This window comes from Acomys minous (genome assembly GCF_964271855.1).
Source record: "Acomys minous genome assembly, chromosome: 14".
In the NCBI taxonomy this organism is placed as follows: Eukaryota; Metazoa; Chordata; class Mammalia; order Rodentia; family Muridae; genus Acomys; species Acomys minous.
Window position 1 is genome coordinate 55,332,606 of NC_140496.1, and position 17,071 is coordinate 55,349,676.

Sequence of the window (17,071 nt, forward strand, 5' to 3'; positions counted from 1 at the left end):
AATGCAACTCTTGATTATGTTGGCTCTGTTTCTTAACAATTAAACTTTATTATACAACCCAACTACCCAACTAGCTTACACAAGGAGGAAAAAAGGTGAAAGGGAAAAAAGAGTGAACCTTCACAGGTCCTTAGGTGTCTCTCGCCTGCGCACTGGTCCAGCCTGTTCGCTGATCCATGTGCTCAAGCCTGGTCTCAACCTGTTGTTCTCTCCTCCCCGCCTGCCTGAGTCACTTGGGAAGGGTGGTCTCCTTCTCTCCTTGAGGGTCAGTTAGAAAAACAATAGTCCAGGTGAGGTTCCCAGGTCTGCTTCCTGAATTCCAGGCCCAGGATGGCTCCACTCAGTCTGTCACAAGGTATTCATGGGATGCCCAAGGGTAAAGCCCGCCAAGATTGCTTCCACCTGTGACAAAGCTTAGTCTTTCCCACATGATTACTTGTTTCCAGTATTTTCTGCAAGCAGACTGGTGTTTAGCTCTTGTCCTGTGCTGTAGCAGCTGAGAACTCAGGCCGAGGATTGTTATTGCTGCTGCTCATCATCTCCCCGATGGGGACCCTAAGGCTACTGATGGCTGGCTGCTGCCTTCAGCCCATGTTAGTGGAAATCTTAGGCGTGGAGTCCACACGTAGGAACGTCTAAAATTCCCACATGATTCTAATAGACACACTAATCTAATAGACCACTATTCTGACTCCTCTCTACTTGTTTGCTAGATGATAGATAGTGTTCTGACAGCACGTCTCTGATGCTCTTCTTAAGTTAGTGTGTAGAAACAGTGTTTGCTTTCTGTCCCTTTGTTTCATGGAGTTTACATGTAGAAGACTCTATTTTCCTTAAAACAACCGAGGCCTCTACATTGATTGCTTGAGTCAACTGAGGTCAACTTTCTTAAAGAGAAAGTGACAGTGGGAGAGATGACTGTGACAAGAAGAAGGGAGGAACAGCACATAGCCACGTGTGTGAGAAAAACCTACACTAATGAGTGGGAACTAACAGCTAACCGTGAAATAGCATAGTCCAGAGATGGCCTCCAGAGCTGACAGCAGAGACTCTGCCTGTGAAAAAAAATGTTCCAAATGTCATATGTCCTGGTCGCAGAAAATTCTCTGAGGGCCAAACTTGCACTGTCATGAGCTTTCTACAAAACCTCTGGCCTCTGTGGCTCGCTTTTGTTGTATCTCTTCCAGTCCCCTCTGTTTCCAGTTCCCAGTGACGTAAGTTGTTCAAAGGTATTGTTAGTCCTTTTCTTCCAGAGTCATTCTTTCATAGTGTTGTTTTGGACCCGAGAGATAACCTGGGGTGCTGCTGGAGAGGTTAAAGCCTGGCATATCTGGATAGCCAACTGCGCTTACATTAAATCTGCATTACTTTGGGTAGTTTTGGCATCGTGGCAGTAGTAAATCTTATTCATGAACATGGGATGACTTCCCTATCATTTCATTTCTTTCAGCATAATTTTCTAGGCTCTTCTGGATGTTTTGGCTTATGTTTTATTCACTTCGTGCTGTTATAAGTGAGCTTTTATTAACTTTATACTAAGATATAAAACATTAATTTTTGTTTGATGATTTTCTGTCTTGTAAATTCATTTGTGCGTGTGTGTAATCCTTAAAGTTTTTCTATTTTAGATTACACTATCTGTGAACAGGTAATTTCACTTTTCCAATTTCACTTTTATTCACCTGCTCTTTCCTTTCCCTGCTTACATTTTGCCTACATGTATGTCTAGGCACCACATTTGTGCCTGGTGCCCACAGAGGTCAGGAAATGTAAGTGTTGGCTACCCTGGAACTTACAGATGGTTGTGAGCTGCCATGTGGGTGCTGGAAACTGAACCCAGGTCCTCTTGGGCAACCACTGCTCTTCTGAGCCATCTCTCTAGGCCTCTCCTTTTTGAAAAGGTTTCACTGTGATGCTCAGGCTGGGCTCAAACTGGCAGTTATCTTGCCTCAAGAGCTAGGATTATAGGTGTGCACCATCATGTAAAGATGGCCCCATGCATCTTAATCCCAGTAATCTGAGGGATTCTGTATACACCCTAAAGTTTTCAAATAGACTCTTCATACCTTCATCTATTTGGGGGCACATCTTTTCATGGTAACCTTCAATAAAAGTAGGATTATCCTTGAGAATTCTCAATGTTCTACCTTCTCTTACCTACTTGTCTCTTAAGTGCCTTTCTACCTCGCTGTCATATCCAGATATTAGCCACTAAATTCTGATGAAGGCATCTGTTTCTGATAACTTATTTCTTAAAGATGTAAAGTCCTAAGGACACCTAACTGACTGACCTCTGATCCTTCAGTATTGGGTATGGTGCCAGAAACATACTCAATAAATACTTGTGTGTGTACACAAGCCCTTTATTATATAGCACAGGTTAATGTAATTACTTTTCTTACAGGCAGTGGTCCTATTTTTTTCCTCCTGGTCTTGACAAGCTGTTAAGGGACTTCCTCCCACACAGCTTTGGGCCTCTCTCTCTCTCTCTCTCTTGTATCCCTCTAGTGATTATTTGCTGGGTTCTGGGATGAAGGGAGAGACCCATGCTCCTTGCCACCTCTTGAATTGGTGCTTCCCAGCAATATAAAGGAACCAGGCCTGGAGCCACCCTATGGATATTCCTGACTATGACAAACATCTGTTTCTCTCTTAATCCTCCTGTAGCCTAGATTGTTCCTTAAGATATTGTAAACATTTCTCATTTCCCCCCAAAGCTTTCTTCTCTAAAAACCTCTGCATTACCCTTTGACTCCCAGTACTCCGTATGGCTTCAGTCTGCGACGTGCTATTCTTTAAACCTGTACATGTGCAACTATGCATTCTCAAGGTATAGGTCAACCGCAGTGTTTAGAGAGTAAACACCAGGGATGACAGTGTGGGGTTGGCTGTGCTTCCTCGTGGTCCTTGAACACACATGTCAGGTCATCATGTTCACAGCAAATGCTAGAGGAGGAAGGCATTTGGAGCCCAGAACACAAAACAAGGCCAAGGCTTATTGGTTTTTCCACTCAAAACAAAACAAAACAAAAACAGGGGCCTGTTGGATGCTCGGTGGGTAATAAAGACTTGGTCCCAAGCCTGACTAGTTCACTTCCTCAGAACTGCATGGTGGAAGGAGAGAACCCCCTCCCCCTCAAAAAAGTCCTCTGATCTCCCCATCAGTAGGCTTGTATGTTGGCTTCATGTCCCTAGTGCTTATGAAAGACCCTGTTAGTAGAAAATTTAGTAAATTCTTGAAGGAAATGCTGTGGTTAATTTAAATGGTAGGGCCTCAGACGTTTATTATTAGTCCTATAATTGTTATGGTGGTATTTTCTAACCTGCTAGCAATCTATAAACACAGACACCTGTTATATTTTAAAATAGCCTTGGTTCACTTGGGGCAGGGTAGGTATTAATGTCCTAAACTGCCTTCCATATCTCTCTGCCCCCAATCTATGCTATCTGCTTCTAATAATTTCTGTCGAGCTACCTTCCATCCATAATCCCAAATACTTGCTAGCTTTCTTCATCTGGACCAAGTCCTCCATCCATGCCAGCCATGTGCTGCTTTCTTCACCTAACTCATAACAGTGGCTCCTTCCCTCTCTTCCTCTGCTGTGTCTCCTTTCCAGGATCCTCTCTGCCCTCAAAGCCCTCGAGCCTTAGCCATAGCTATCCCATTTGCCCTGCCCAGGTGTGTTGACTTATTATTGGTCAAACAGAAAACAGTTTCAAACATCATTTTGGGGTATGTGATTCTGTTCGTTTGGCAGCAAGCAGACCAACCGCCAACGGTGAAAGGTCATTACTAATAACTAATTTTCACTGGCATTTCTTAGTTGTTTCTTTCTCACTAAACAAACCTGCTGGAGACAAGTTAAAGCAAGAAAACCATGGATTAGAAAACACTTCCCTGAAAGGCGTTGCTCGATTACCATCACATCTACCATTTCACTCAGTGTACAACTCTAGGATATTCCTTTAATGTCTTTCAGCCTCGTACCAAGTGTAAGGTATACACAGAGGCAAGTGCCTACAGAATAGAGGCTTTAAGGTGGTGTGTGTGTGTGTGTGTGTGTGTGTGTGTGTGTGTGTGTGTGTGTGTGTGAAAGGAAGGAGAATAAGACAATACTCATTTTAGCGTCTGATACATCAACTAATGATTTTCACACTCTAACCCTTGTGGTACTGGCTGCAGATCTAAGGGCCACTTATACCAGTGTCACAGACGATAGGCGCTTCTTTTAGTGCCATAGGTGGGTGTTTTGTTTTTGTTTAGATTTCATTCTAGGGTACCTAGAATGGCCACTGCTTCTACATCACTCCCACTCCCCATCCACCCTTGGCCCCCTTCCAAAATTCATGATCTCTTATTTGAATCATTCTTGTCTCCTGTATATACATGTAGCATATATGTGCACACACATATGTATATACACATACATCCTGCAGAGCCAGTTTGTCTTACTCTGTACATACGCTAGGACTGACCCCCCTCAGATTAGACAGCCATTGTGGAGCTCATGGAAGAAGCTGTTTCTCCTCTCTCGGCAGCCACTGCTAACCTGTGGCTTTTCATCCAGGGGTGAGACCATGTGGAATGCACATAATACGCATTGACATGTCAGTTGGTGTCTTTCTGCTGGTCTTCTTCAGGCAACCACATTGAGAGCCCTGGGTACATTTTCCCTGCTATGTCTAGGGGGTGCTATCTAATGGTAGACACCTGGGCCTCTCTTCTTACAGTCGCTCTCTCCTGTGGTTTTCATCGAGTCTTACATGTAGGGGTTGTGATACAGATGCTACCACACTCCCCCTTTCTCTTGATTTTCACCAACTGCAGATCTCTGTAATTGTTTCCATCTCTTGAAAAAAAAAAAGCTTGATTGCTGAGGAGTGGGCGAGAGCCACACTGACCTGTGGATATGAGGACAGATACTTAGAAGAACAGAAAGACATTATATTAGTTTAGGAAACTGGCAGTAGTAGGTCCTCTGTGGCTCATGAGCTTCCCAGGCATGAATAGCAAGCTAGGTTTACACACCAGGCCTGAATACCTTCCTGTTGAGTGGGCCACGTGATTAGCTGTTTGCTAACCCCAAAATAAAAGGCCACTATTGCACCGTTGTGAATGTCCTGCCAGGCCAGTCAGATATTACTCTTTATTGCTTTCCACATTAGTTTTTCAGACAGGGACTCTCAGTGAATGTGGAGCTCACTCATTGCGAGACTATTGCAAGACTATTGCAGTAACTGTCTTGGCCTTGCCTCCCCAGTGCTAGGAACCCTGGAAGGGAACACACTGCCATGCCAGGGTTTGTCCCATCTCCCTCCAGACTCAGCACTTCAGTCTACTCCAGAGGGACTTTACTGACTGAGCTATCATCTCTCCAGCCCCGAGTCATTTTTTAAAAAATCATATTTTTATTCTTTGAAATTTCATAGGCGAGTATGATGCATTTTGATTTTATTCATGCCCACCGCTCCCAGATCCAGCCCCGACTCCTCACCCTCTCCCAACTTGTCCTTTTTTCTTTTTAATCTCATGAAGTCTATCTAATTTGTGCTCTTCATGTACCCATGAGTATTTGGGTCATCCACTGGTAGCCAGGTTTTGGGCTATTTTATTGGGTTCTTTTTCCTACCTCCTTGCACCATCCCAATATCTTCCAACCTCCTAACACTAAGCAAGAGAGTAAGAAAGATGGAGGGGAAGGAAGCATCGATCTCCTTAGACTAATTCCTGCTGATTAGGGGTGTTGAGTTCCTTGGGGCAAATTTGATCTTCATTGTCAAGATATTTCCAAACAGCAACAGCAGCAGGGGGAGCAGCTGCTGTCTTGCAGCCCCTCTGTAGGCTCTAGCATTTGCCCTACACTTGCAGCCAGCAAAACCACACCCCTAGCAGAGCACGAAGCAAATCAGAGCTGCCATGGGCCATCAGGGGAGCAGCCCCATATCCCACACCTCGGATTAAAACAAAACATAGTCATAGAACATTTCTGTGTTTTTTAAAGAAACCAAAACCACCTCTCACTACAATCCACATGAGTGTGGTAGACCCTCCAGGGGCCACGCCCTTAAAACTGCTCTCCCACAGAGGCTCTCAGCTGCCATTCAGCCAGGGGTGTCAGGCCCTTCCCAGTCCATTCTAGAATGCTGCCCGCCTCCAACTTGTGCTGCTGTGAGCGCATGGGTCCTGTCATGTCCAGAAGACACTTTTGGTCTGGTCATGCCTGACCACTGGCTTTTATGATCTTTCTGCCTCCCTTCCTCGGTGGTCCTGAGTCTTGGGGCAGGCTGAGTATTCTCAAATGTGGGAAATCAGGTTCAATCATGAAATCCTTGACTCAGACGCTGTTTCTCAAGTACAAGGGGCTTTGAGAGGTAGGTAGAAGAAGGTGGGGAAGGGTTCCTATAGAAGCTCTTTAGCCACGTGGCTAAACCATCTTTTCAATGCTCCAACCGGCCCTGTGAAGTTGGAGCTTTGCTCCCCGTGTCTTCCCAGGAACCTGTCACACCCTTAGGGTTCTGTTCTTGGAGTAACTTCTTCCCAGGTTAAATTCCTTCTATATATGGAAACAGTTGAACCCTTTCTTTCTTTCTTTCTTTCTTTCTTTCTTTCTTTCTTTCTTTCTTTTTCTATTATCTTTTTAAACACAATACATGTTTCTTTGTTAAGTGACTCATATAATAAAAGCATACTTTGAGGAAAATTTTAATTCCACTCCTCTGTACTCCCTAAGGGTAACTACTGTTGACCATATAAAAACTACTGCTGTGGCTCCTTTGTGACTTGCCATGTTTTTTTTGGGGGGGGGGTTGATTTTTTGTTTGGTTGGCTTTTTTGTTTTTGTTTTTCCAAGACAGGGTTTCTCTGTGTAGCCTTGGCTGTCCTAGACTCACTTTGTAGACCAGGTTGGCCTTGAACTCACAGTGATCCACCTGCCTTTGCCTCCCTGAGTGCTGGGATTAAAGGCGTGCGCCACCATGTCTGGCCTCCCATTGTTAATTTTTAAAAGAAGAAAACAAGTTAAGCATGGAAAGGTTTATTTGCTCTAGTGACGTCAGAGGTCCCTGCTAGTGGTTGGCTGACACCATTGATTTAACCTCAGGTCAGACAGGATCCTCACAGCAGGGAGCAAATGTCGGAGCAGAGCTGCTCACTCCATGGCAGTCGGGAGGCAGAGAGCTGAGGGAAATGCACACTATTCAGATTTGCCCCTCACTGGCCTATTACCTCCCAACAGGCTTCATGTCCTAATAATCCTTCGATGAAATTAGTGCCTTCCTGATCCCTAGATGCTGGGGTCTGCCTCTCAAAAGTGCAGGAGCCTACCTGAGGGTAAGGGACTGGTGTTGAAGACTTGGTACCCAGACCTTGGCACCCATCGAAACTGACTACTTTAACTTAGCCGAAAAGGAAGAGCCACGAACGTCCTCAGTCTCTACTCCCATACAGACTCTAAAAATGTCCTCCATTCAAGTTAGTAGCCGGACCTGGTGGCACACACCTTTAATCCCAGTGCTCAGAAGGCAGAGGCAAGTGGATCTTTGTGAGTTCAAGGCTAGCCTGATCTGCAAAAACGAGTTCCAAGGAGGCAGGCAACTCAGACAAATCCTGTCTTGGTAAAATAAACTAACAGAAGACTTAGTAGTGCCCAACTCACTGTGAGTAGTGACCTCGGGGTCTATTTTCGGGAAACCACTCATATTCTGAATACTAAGATGGAAATAGTTTCTCAACTTGGTCCCCGGAAGGAAGAGCGCATTCCTCCTACTTGGGTCTCAGTCATAGTTTGCTGAACTTTTCATTTTAAAGTGGCGAATATCACCCAGTTTTCTCCTCACCTTCATGGCGTCATAGGCCCCACTGCCCCGCTATGTGCACGGTGCTAACGTGGCCACCAGGGGGCGCTGAGGGGGACTGCCACCAGTTTCTCCTTCCTCTGGAAAGGCGCCCTGTGCTCAGAGGTGGGCGACTCAGCAAGTCTGAATTTGCCCTGTACTCACCTAAGGCCGGTGCTGCCCTGGCTCCTATGGCTGCGCGGGCCGGTTTGTCCTGTCTCTTGCAAAGACTCTCACGACATTCTGACTAAAGGAGCAGCGATGTCCCTCGAGTTGGTGAACACTCCCTCTCGTTCCTTTCTTTCTCTGGTTGCAACTCCCCAGTGATTTATGGCCTGTGCTGTGAGAGGGCACGGGGTGGGGGTGGGGGGCGGGGCACGGAGGAGAGGGGCCAGGAGTGCGGAAGCGGGGAAGAGGTGGGGGACTGGAGGAGAAATTGGGGGATCGGGGATAAGACGTCATTGCTTTCTGGACAATAGATAACTGCAAAACAAAATAATGAAATCTTTTTCGGGGGGTGGAAGGGGGTGCGCAAGGGATTGTATGTCAAAACAAGATACCAGCAATCCAGGAAGAACGGGCGTGCACTTTCCTGATCCCAAAGTGCTAAATCCACTTATCCACCTATCCGCCCGCTTCCCCCCCCCCCGCCCCCTGCGCCGCTACCCCCCCCCCCCAAAGCTGAACAGAATGATCGTGATTGCGGGTGATCCTTCCGGTTGTGAATTGAAGGCGCTCTGGTCCTGACCATAGGATAAGTGCTTGAGGAAGAAATTGTGGGGTGCTTTGGAGGCTGAGTGGATGTGGTCACCTATAGTGAGAGTCTTCCCACGGGCATGGTTCCATGGTGTAATGGTGAGCACTCTGGACTCTGAATCCAGCGATCCGAGTTCAAATCTCGGTGGGACCTTTCTCTTTAGGATCCGTTTTCTTTCTATTCATAGCCCTGGCTTAGTACGGGAAGAAAAGGGGCATCCATTTGCATTACATGCCTCTATCGCGTCACAGCACTCTCAGCTCGGACCCCAATCCTAATCGTAGGATATCCAGCTCTCAATCACCTCCCTGGCCTGGGGTTCAGTACTCCGGCACCCTCCGGGCTCTCCGTGTCGTCAGGTGAGCTGGGGCTGGAAGGGCTCCCCAGTCGGCAAGGCTGTTCACCGAAGTCCTGGCTGCTTGCACACCTGCGGCTCCCTCCTCTTCCTGCACCCGCTGAGAGGAACGTAGGCGAGCTAGCCTTGCTTAGCTCTGTTTTGCGTTTGAGCAATTTCAGTTCATTGAACTTTTGCAGCAGAGGCCGCAGCTGTCTTCCACTGCGTCTAGTGAGGGGATCTCCTCAAATCCTATATTTAGACAAAAAGCTGAGCTTGCATCTCAGCGTCCCAGGTGGCTTCTGGCTGCGCCGCCACCAGTCTGAAATCACCAGCTGCGGCTTCCTTCTGGCCCAGGGAAACGCCGCAGGAGAAGGTCGTGGGAATGTTAGAAGATTTAAATGGCCTTCATGTGTGGGTGCCTGGAGAAATTTCAATAATTGTTTTCCTGTGGTTGGAATTTTTGGGTAGTTATGCAATACTGAAAAGTATTAACTGCTGTGTTAGAGAGTTCAGTATGGGATCTGAGACGAAATGGGAGGGCCTAGCAGAGGTGGGGGGTGGGGCGGGGAGTCTCAACACTGCTGCCAAGAAGGCCACGTAGCTGAGTCCCCAACCCCTGGGCAACCTGGAGCTCGAGAATGCAAAGGTCTTCTTCCTGCATATAAAAGGCTTCAGCCTCTTATACTGACTGGACCAGTGTTTGTCCGGAAAGTAAACTTGTCTGGTTACTGAACCTCTTAGAGCCCGGCTTCCCGCTCTTGGTGGTGGCTCGGGAACTAACCGCGAGCATTTCTTTTCATTCTTATTGGCTCTTCTAGCTGCCAGCGGAGTCCCACACACCGTGGCTCAGGGCAGAGTGACTGGACTCTGCTCTTGTATCAAATTCTGACACTGGGTAAACATGCCATTCCCAATGGAAATCTGACCCTGGGCCCATAACGGAGGTAATGATGCAGGCCCGATCCTCCTGGGACAAAAAGAGAACGACAGAGTCGCTTCATTGGCCCTGTCTCTGTACAGAGCTACTTTAAGACACTGGTAGAAAAAACAATGCAGACAGTTGTGACTAAAGATTTTGCATTCTCCTCTCCGTCACGGGGTTAGGGGACCAGCCTGCTACAGGACAAACATCTTGCGCATGTTCTAGTTTGCTTTTTCTGTTGCTGGGTTAAAACTTTCTGACCAAAAGCAACTCGGGAGAGGAAAGGGTTTATTTCATTTAATAGATTACAGCCCACCATTTAGGGAAACTGAGGCAGGAAGAACTTGAAGTTGAAAGCATGGAAAAGCTTGCTCTCAGGATTTTTTTTTTATTCAGCCCAAGCACACCTGCCTGCTAGGGGTGGCACCGCCCACTGTGGATTGGGCCCTCTTACATTAAAACAAAAACAAAAACAAACAAACAAACAAAAATCCGCAGAAAAGCCCACAGGACAATCCCATCGGGGCAGTGTCCCAAATGAGGCGCTCTCCTCTTCCGTATGTCAAGGTGACCTTCAAGATTAGCCATCCCGGGAGGACATTTAAAACAAACATGCTGGGGTCTGGACCAGAGAGCCCTTTTCGCTCCGCGGTTTGCATCCAACAAATTTTACATAATCCAATTCCCCCAATATAACATATAACACAACACAATGCCGGCCACGTTGCTGGAGCTTTCTGCTTTGGTGTAAAATTCCTTCCCTTTCTCCAGTTCCTTGCTTTTTTCTCGTGGCTGTCCACTCCTCATGCCGCGCAACGCCTGCTGACGATTTTCGGAGCCAGATTTGGACTTCACCGGATCCTTGTCTCTTTTCTATTCTCCGCCCCCTCATCTTCCTCCTCTCCTCCCATTCCTTTTCGGATCTTCTATCTCTACTTCCACGCGGCTTCTTTTCTGCCTTCCCCTTGTTACATTCCCCACAACCTTGACCAGTTCTGCATTTCCCGTCCTCCTTGACACACTTCCTTTTTCCGAGAGACGGAGGTGGGGATATTCAACGTAGAAAGGGCTACAGTCTGAGAAGGTGGGGAAGAATGTGCTTCTTTTGTCCCTACTTTTTGGGTGAACCCCAAACAGGAAAGCTCTTACCATGAAAGGCGAAATCTACTCTCAAAGTTGTAGGAAATTCGCGACTACTGAGAGCGCTCTTCCTCGGCTGCCTAGTCACCTGGGAAGGCGTACGGGCGCCCCCTGGCGGATGGTTCGACAATGCACACAATACTACTTCACTTGGGCGGGTTCGCAGTGAAGCTCTAGGCCCCAGAGGCCGGTCAAAGAAAAGCTCTGGTCGCCTTAATTAGAGACGAAGATGGGAGAAGGTGAAGGCGCTCAACTAGCTATGTTCTCTAAACCCCCAGCCCCGCCTCCTGACACCCGCAGCCTCCACGCTCCTCTCCCTTCCGGCGTGGGGGTGAGGGTTCTGGGCGCCTTGGGATGAACCAAACTTTGCTCACAGAGAGAGTTGCCAAATTCAAGAACGAAAATGACACAGCAGGCAGTGGAGGCCACAGCTCGTACACATCACACTGTGACCTTGGCATGCTACCCACGACCTCCAGAGTGGTGGTCGGGAGCCGGGCACTCTCTGTACCCGAGCTGCGGTCCCTGTCGCCTCACACCGCCCCATCCTTTTGCCCTCCTCTTTTCCTTTAGCTCTGCTGTCTCCTCTCTAAGTTCCTTGCTTCACAGCGCCTCCATCCGCATCCCCCAGGCTAAGGACACCCACACAGGTCCTGGGTGGTTCCCATTTCAGAATGCATTCTTTAGAATTTGGTTCAACCGCTGACGGGAAGGTTTTAAAGAATACAAACTTCTGACAGCTTTCACACCCTCCACTTTGGGAATTCTTTAGGATTAAAACTCGGAAAGACTAAGTGGGAATCTGTTATTTTAATTTTTTACTATTTTTATGTATGTGTGAGAAGGTGTCAGGTCCTGATGGAGTTACAGGCAGTTGTGAGCCTTCTTACATGGATGCTGCGAACTGAACTCTAGTCCTCGACAAGAGTAGCAAATACCTTTAGTGGCTGAGCCAACTCTTTAGCTCCCTTAGTGGCATTTCTGATCCCCCGAGGACCTATTTCATGGAACACTTCCTACGTGTCCTTAGGTGCCAGACCCAGGCCGCAGAAGAGGTTGTCTCTCTCCAACACAAAGAATGCTCATTTTTCCCTGCTAAGGCTCTCCGGTTCCGTCTAACCAAGGCATCAGTTCAAAGGAGATAGGGTACACCTCACAGGATCAAAAGCCCAAATCTCATGGAAACCATCCATATTGGGTGTGGATGAGGCTTTCTGCGGCTATGTTATGGTTCTGTCCTGGAGAGGGGCTACTTTCTTGACTGATGGCTCCTTCCTTCCTTCCTTCTTTTTTTTCTTTCTGTTTTGTTTTGTTGTTGTTGTTTATTTGTTTGTTTGCTTCCTAAAGTCCAGTGTGACCCTAGACTCACTATGCATCCAAGGATGGCCTGAAACTTTTACTTTAAGATCCGTTTATTTATTTTGTGAGTATTTTAAAAAATATTAGATGACATAAGTTATAAAAAAAAATAATTGTTCATGTTTGCCATGAAAACAGGAGCAGAAGGTGGAGGGAGGTATGTGGACATACAGCTAAAATCTTGGCTCTCTGATGGACAAATGATTGACAAGCAATGACTTTTGTCCTCATGGAAATAGAATAGATCAATGTCTGTTTTGCTGTTCTTTTTGCTCTGTTCACACATATATTTTTTTTCCTTTCTGTCCTACCTTTGGGAACTCAATTTTCTAACTGAAGTTCAGGGCATGACAGCTGACCCAATTAAGGCAGTTAAGGGAAGGGAGAGAGGCCTTCTTCCTCAGTCAGAATTTAAAGGACTTCCTCACCCAGGGTGACCCTGACAGCCTTCAGGTAGGGCCGCCAAGAGCAATTGACAGGGGCACAAGGTAGTTGAGCAGCTAACTCTACAGCTTAGCTGGATGAAGTGGCCACAGGTCTCTAGGCACCAAGCTCACATGACACTGCACCAGGAAAGGGACTTCTGTCCTGCTCTCCTCTTGTCCACTACATCTGGAGCCTTCAGGGACTGAGCTTGACCAAGCAGGGGGAGAAAGGAGAAATAGCCTGGGTAGAGGCTAGTGTAGTGGATGTACACATGTTTTTGTTTTGATCCCAAGTGTGGGATGGGGAACAGACTTGTGAGAGTACAGGTGATCTTTATCCACTAGAAGACAAATCATCTCGTGTGGGGGCTTGGTTTTTGCCAGCTGAAACACATCTTAGTACAGACTCTGAAAGGAGATATACATATATGAGCCCAAAACAGGATGTGGGGCTTTTGGAGTCTTGGTATTGTTTGGCTGTTCATTGCTCCACTTCAAGACACTCCTAGAGAGACTGCTCCAGGGAATGCTTTGGGCCTCTGGGTTCTAGCTACTATTCCACGTTCCAGCAGCAACTTTGGTTGAATTGCTGGTCTACTGAAATCCTGCTAACTACACCAAGGGAATCACTCCCGGGAACTGAGTCTAAAATAGGTCTACTTCTACTGTTACCATTAACCTTTTTTCTCTCCTATGTAGGGTTGGAAGGGAGGTATAAGCATTTAAAAACCTCAAATAAAGTAGGTTTGGAAAAGGTCAAAGCCTACAGGTGGCACCCAACGTGCTTTGGACATAATGGGTAACTTCTAATATTGTGGAAGATACACAGATGCTGTTTCAGGTGTCAGGAAAATCACAGCTGCTATTGCAAAGGTTTTTTTCCTGCTTTATACTCATGGGGAATTTTTTCTTTGTCTTTTTACTGTATTGCATTTTTTAAAAGATTGGAAGAAAGACCAATAAGATACAAAAACTGCAAGGGTCATTAATTTTATCATTCTGGAAAGGATTGCAGAGTTGGCTGTACAACCAGAGAATTTGTGGGTAGAGATTGAAGCATTTGAAAGGAAAAAGTGCCATTGGTAAAGGGAAAACACCTGGTAACTGAGAGCCAGTGTTTCCTACAGTTGCCACCCCAACCTGATCCAAGTACCAGGTGTCCGGAGCACCAGTGTGCTGAAGAAAAATGGGAAGCTGGAGAGGCTTTAAAGATTCTAGAGGAACAGGAAAGCAGACAACCCAAAAGGGCTTGGGAGACAAGTGCTCTGATAGAGGAATTCTCTAGAGCTACACAGACACCATCAGCTTTTCCAGTCTTTGTGCAACATATCCCTGCTAATGATGGTGGTGAGGCTCCTGATGAGATGGCATGGCCTCTAGTAGATACTCTAGTTTTAAAGCATTTTAAAGAGGCTATTGTACAGTATGGAATGCATTCATCTTTTGTTAAACAAATGTCAAGTAACTGGGCTATGCAGCATAAACTTACTCCCCAAGATTGGAAGAGATTGGTGTCAGCTGTGTTAGAAGCTGCTCAGCAGTTACAGTGGTTATCGTAGTGGAGAAATGAAGGCACAAGAATAGAACACCAAAATATTACAAGGGGGATAAATGCTGTTAAAGATCAATTGCTTGGTGAAGGGCGTTATGCTGATTTAAGAGAACAAACCCGATCTGAAGATGTAGTAATTGAACAATGTCATATTGCAGCCATAAGAGCTTGGTACATGGTTGAGAAGCCTGGTAAAAAAAAAAAAACCACTTCATTTACTAAGGTATTTCAAACCCCTGGAGAAGCCTTCATAGAATTCTTACAGGGATTGGGTTCAGCTCTAGATAGAGCCAGACCAGATCCTGAGACCAGACAGGCATTGAAACTGATCATGGCATATTAGAATGCAAATACTGAATGTAAGAACATTAAAGCACAAGGAGCCCAACTAGATGAGTGGATAAAAGTGACAGTTAATATTAGCTCTCAGGAGTATCAAAACAATATGATGGGACAAACTGTAGCTATGTGGTAAGTTTGGCCATTTACAAAGAAACTGTAAGGTTAAAAGTTCCAAACCTCAAAGTAACAGGGGCACTAACTTTGGAGTAAATGGTACTCATAGAAGAGTACAAGGAAGCTTCTGGCCATGATGGTAATGATGTGCCAAGACTTCCAGGGTATTGTAGCCATTGTGGGAAGGAAAAACATTGGGCCAGGGATTGTCAATCCAAGAGAGACATACGAGGTGCTTTCTTACCATCAGGAAACAAAAGGAGGGGCCTGTTAGCTCAAGCCCCCCACAGCAAACAATAGGAGCCATCTTTCTTTGGTCAGCCACAAAATAACAAACTTGCAGGAAAACGAAGACAAAGTATCAATGATTTAATGCCTGCTACTGAAGGCAGCACAGCTTTGGGTCTGGCCTCAGATAAATCTCTTAAGCTATCCCCACAGGTTGAATGTTACAAAATAACCACTGGTGTTTATTGTCCTTTACCTTCAGGGACAGTAGGAATAATCTTGGGAAGAAGTGGGTTAACTTCTCAAGGTTTTATTGTGCACCCCGGTATTATAGATGGGTATTGTAAGGAAGAAATTAAAATCATGGCATATGTAAAGAAGGAGATGCAAATTAATGTAGGGTATAGAATTGCTCAGCTCTTACTGCTTCCTTACATCAAAGGCAAAGCTGCTGTAATAGAACAGGTGCATTTGGGAGTACTGGAAGATGCGTGTCCTGGCAAACAATGGTTAATGATCAGAGACCTAAATTAATGGTACAAATGAATAGGGTTGAAATAGAAGTTTGGTGGATACAGGACAGATGTCGTGATCCTTTCTCAAAAGTATTGGAAGCCAGATTGGCCACTCCAGAGGTTTATACACGATTTACAGGAATTGGTAAATTATCTCACATAAGACAAAGTGTACAGTATAGTCAATGTGTGGGACCAGAAGGGCAAACAGGGAAGCTGAGACCCTATGTGGCTGACATACCCGTAAATTTATGGGAAAGGGGTCTTTTACAAGAATAGGGTACTCAAATTAATATTCCTACAACCACAGAGACAGACAATGATGAAATTAGGGGTGAAATGGTAGATGCTTCTGGGGAAGGTATTTACATGTCTAATCAAGAGCAACCACAAGCTGTGCCCACTGCCCAAACACAGAACTTCACGGGTATTGAGTTTCCAAGTTTATAAAAAGGGTCACTGCTGATATACCAACAGTCTTGCTCCTAAAATGGATATCAAACAGACCTGTGTGGCAAGAGCAGTGGCCCATAAGAAAAGAAAAATTGCAAGTACTTCAACAACTGGTACAAGAGCAGCTGGAGGCTCATCATATAGTAAAATCTATCAGCCCGTGGAATTCCCCTGTGTTTGTTGTAAAAAAAAGAAATCAGGAAAATGGAGGATGGTAACGGATTTATGAGCAGTGAATAGAGTAATTCAGCCAATGGGTCCTTTACAGGCTGGAGTTCCTTTATCTTCTTTGTTACCTAGATCATGGCCTATTATAGACTTAAAAGATTGTTTTTTCACAATGCTTATGCATGAGCAGGATAGGGAAAGATTTACTTTCTCAGCACCTACTCTGAATAATAGTGGGTCAATGAAGACATACCATTGGAAGGTCCTTCCACAGGGAATATTGAATAGTCCAACTTTTGTCAATACGTTGTGCGACAACCACTAGAAATAATTCATAGGCAATTTCCTCAGTCTATCATTTATCATTACATGGATGCTGTTTTGTTGGCTGATTCTGATGCAGATACTTTAGAGAAAATGTTTGAAACACAAAGATTTCTGCCATGCAGGAAGTTACAGATTGTTCCAGAAAAAAAATACAAATAGGAGATTCAATTACCTATTCAGGCTATAAAATAACTGAACAAAAAAAATTGACCACAAAAGGTACAGATCTGGAGAGACCAGTTGCAAACTGTTAATTTTCAAAAATTGATCGAAGATATTAACTGGCTGAAGCCTATAATTAGATTAGCTACTTATGAGTTAAGTAACTTGCTTCAAACATTACAAGGGGGTTCAGATTTAAACAATCCAAGGTGTCTAATAGCTGAAGCAGAAAAAGTTAATTCTGGTAGAACAGACTATAAGATGCATATGTGGACAGAACTGATCCTAAGCTTTATTGTGTTTTGGTTATTTTTGCCTTCAACTCACTATCCTACTGGGTTCATTATGCAAAGGGAAGATGAAATCATGTAATGGATTTTCTTAGCACATAAAGTAAACAACTGAAGACATACATAGAAAAGACTTTCTGATTTCAT

At 45.4% G+C, this 17,071-nt stretch overlaps 1 long non-coding RNA gene across 2 annotated transcripts; it reads right to left on the reverse strand.

The window, feature by feature from the left end:
- Positions 1–5,515: 5,515 nt before the first annotated feature.
- Positions 5,516–13,442, reverse strand: LOC311582895. 2 transcript variants are annotated; one of them, XR_014774302.1, is made up of 3 exons: positions 8,645–13,442; positions 6,645–8,316; positions 5,516–6,609 (listed from the first exon to the last, which is right to left on the reverse strand). It is a non-coding gene; the product is annotated as an uncharacterized lncRNA (long non-coding RNA). The 2 variants fall into 2 exon arrangements; XR_014774303.1 differs by lacking the exon at positions 8,645–13,442 and having other exon boundaries at positions 6,645–7,177; positions 7,999–8,468.
- Positions 13,443–17,071: the final 3,629 nt, after the last annotated feature.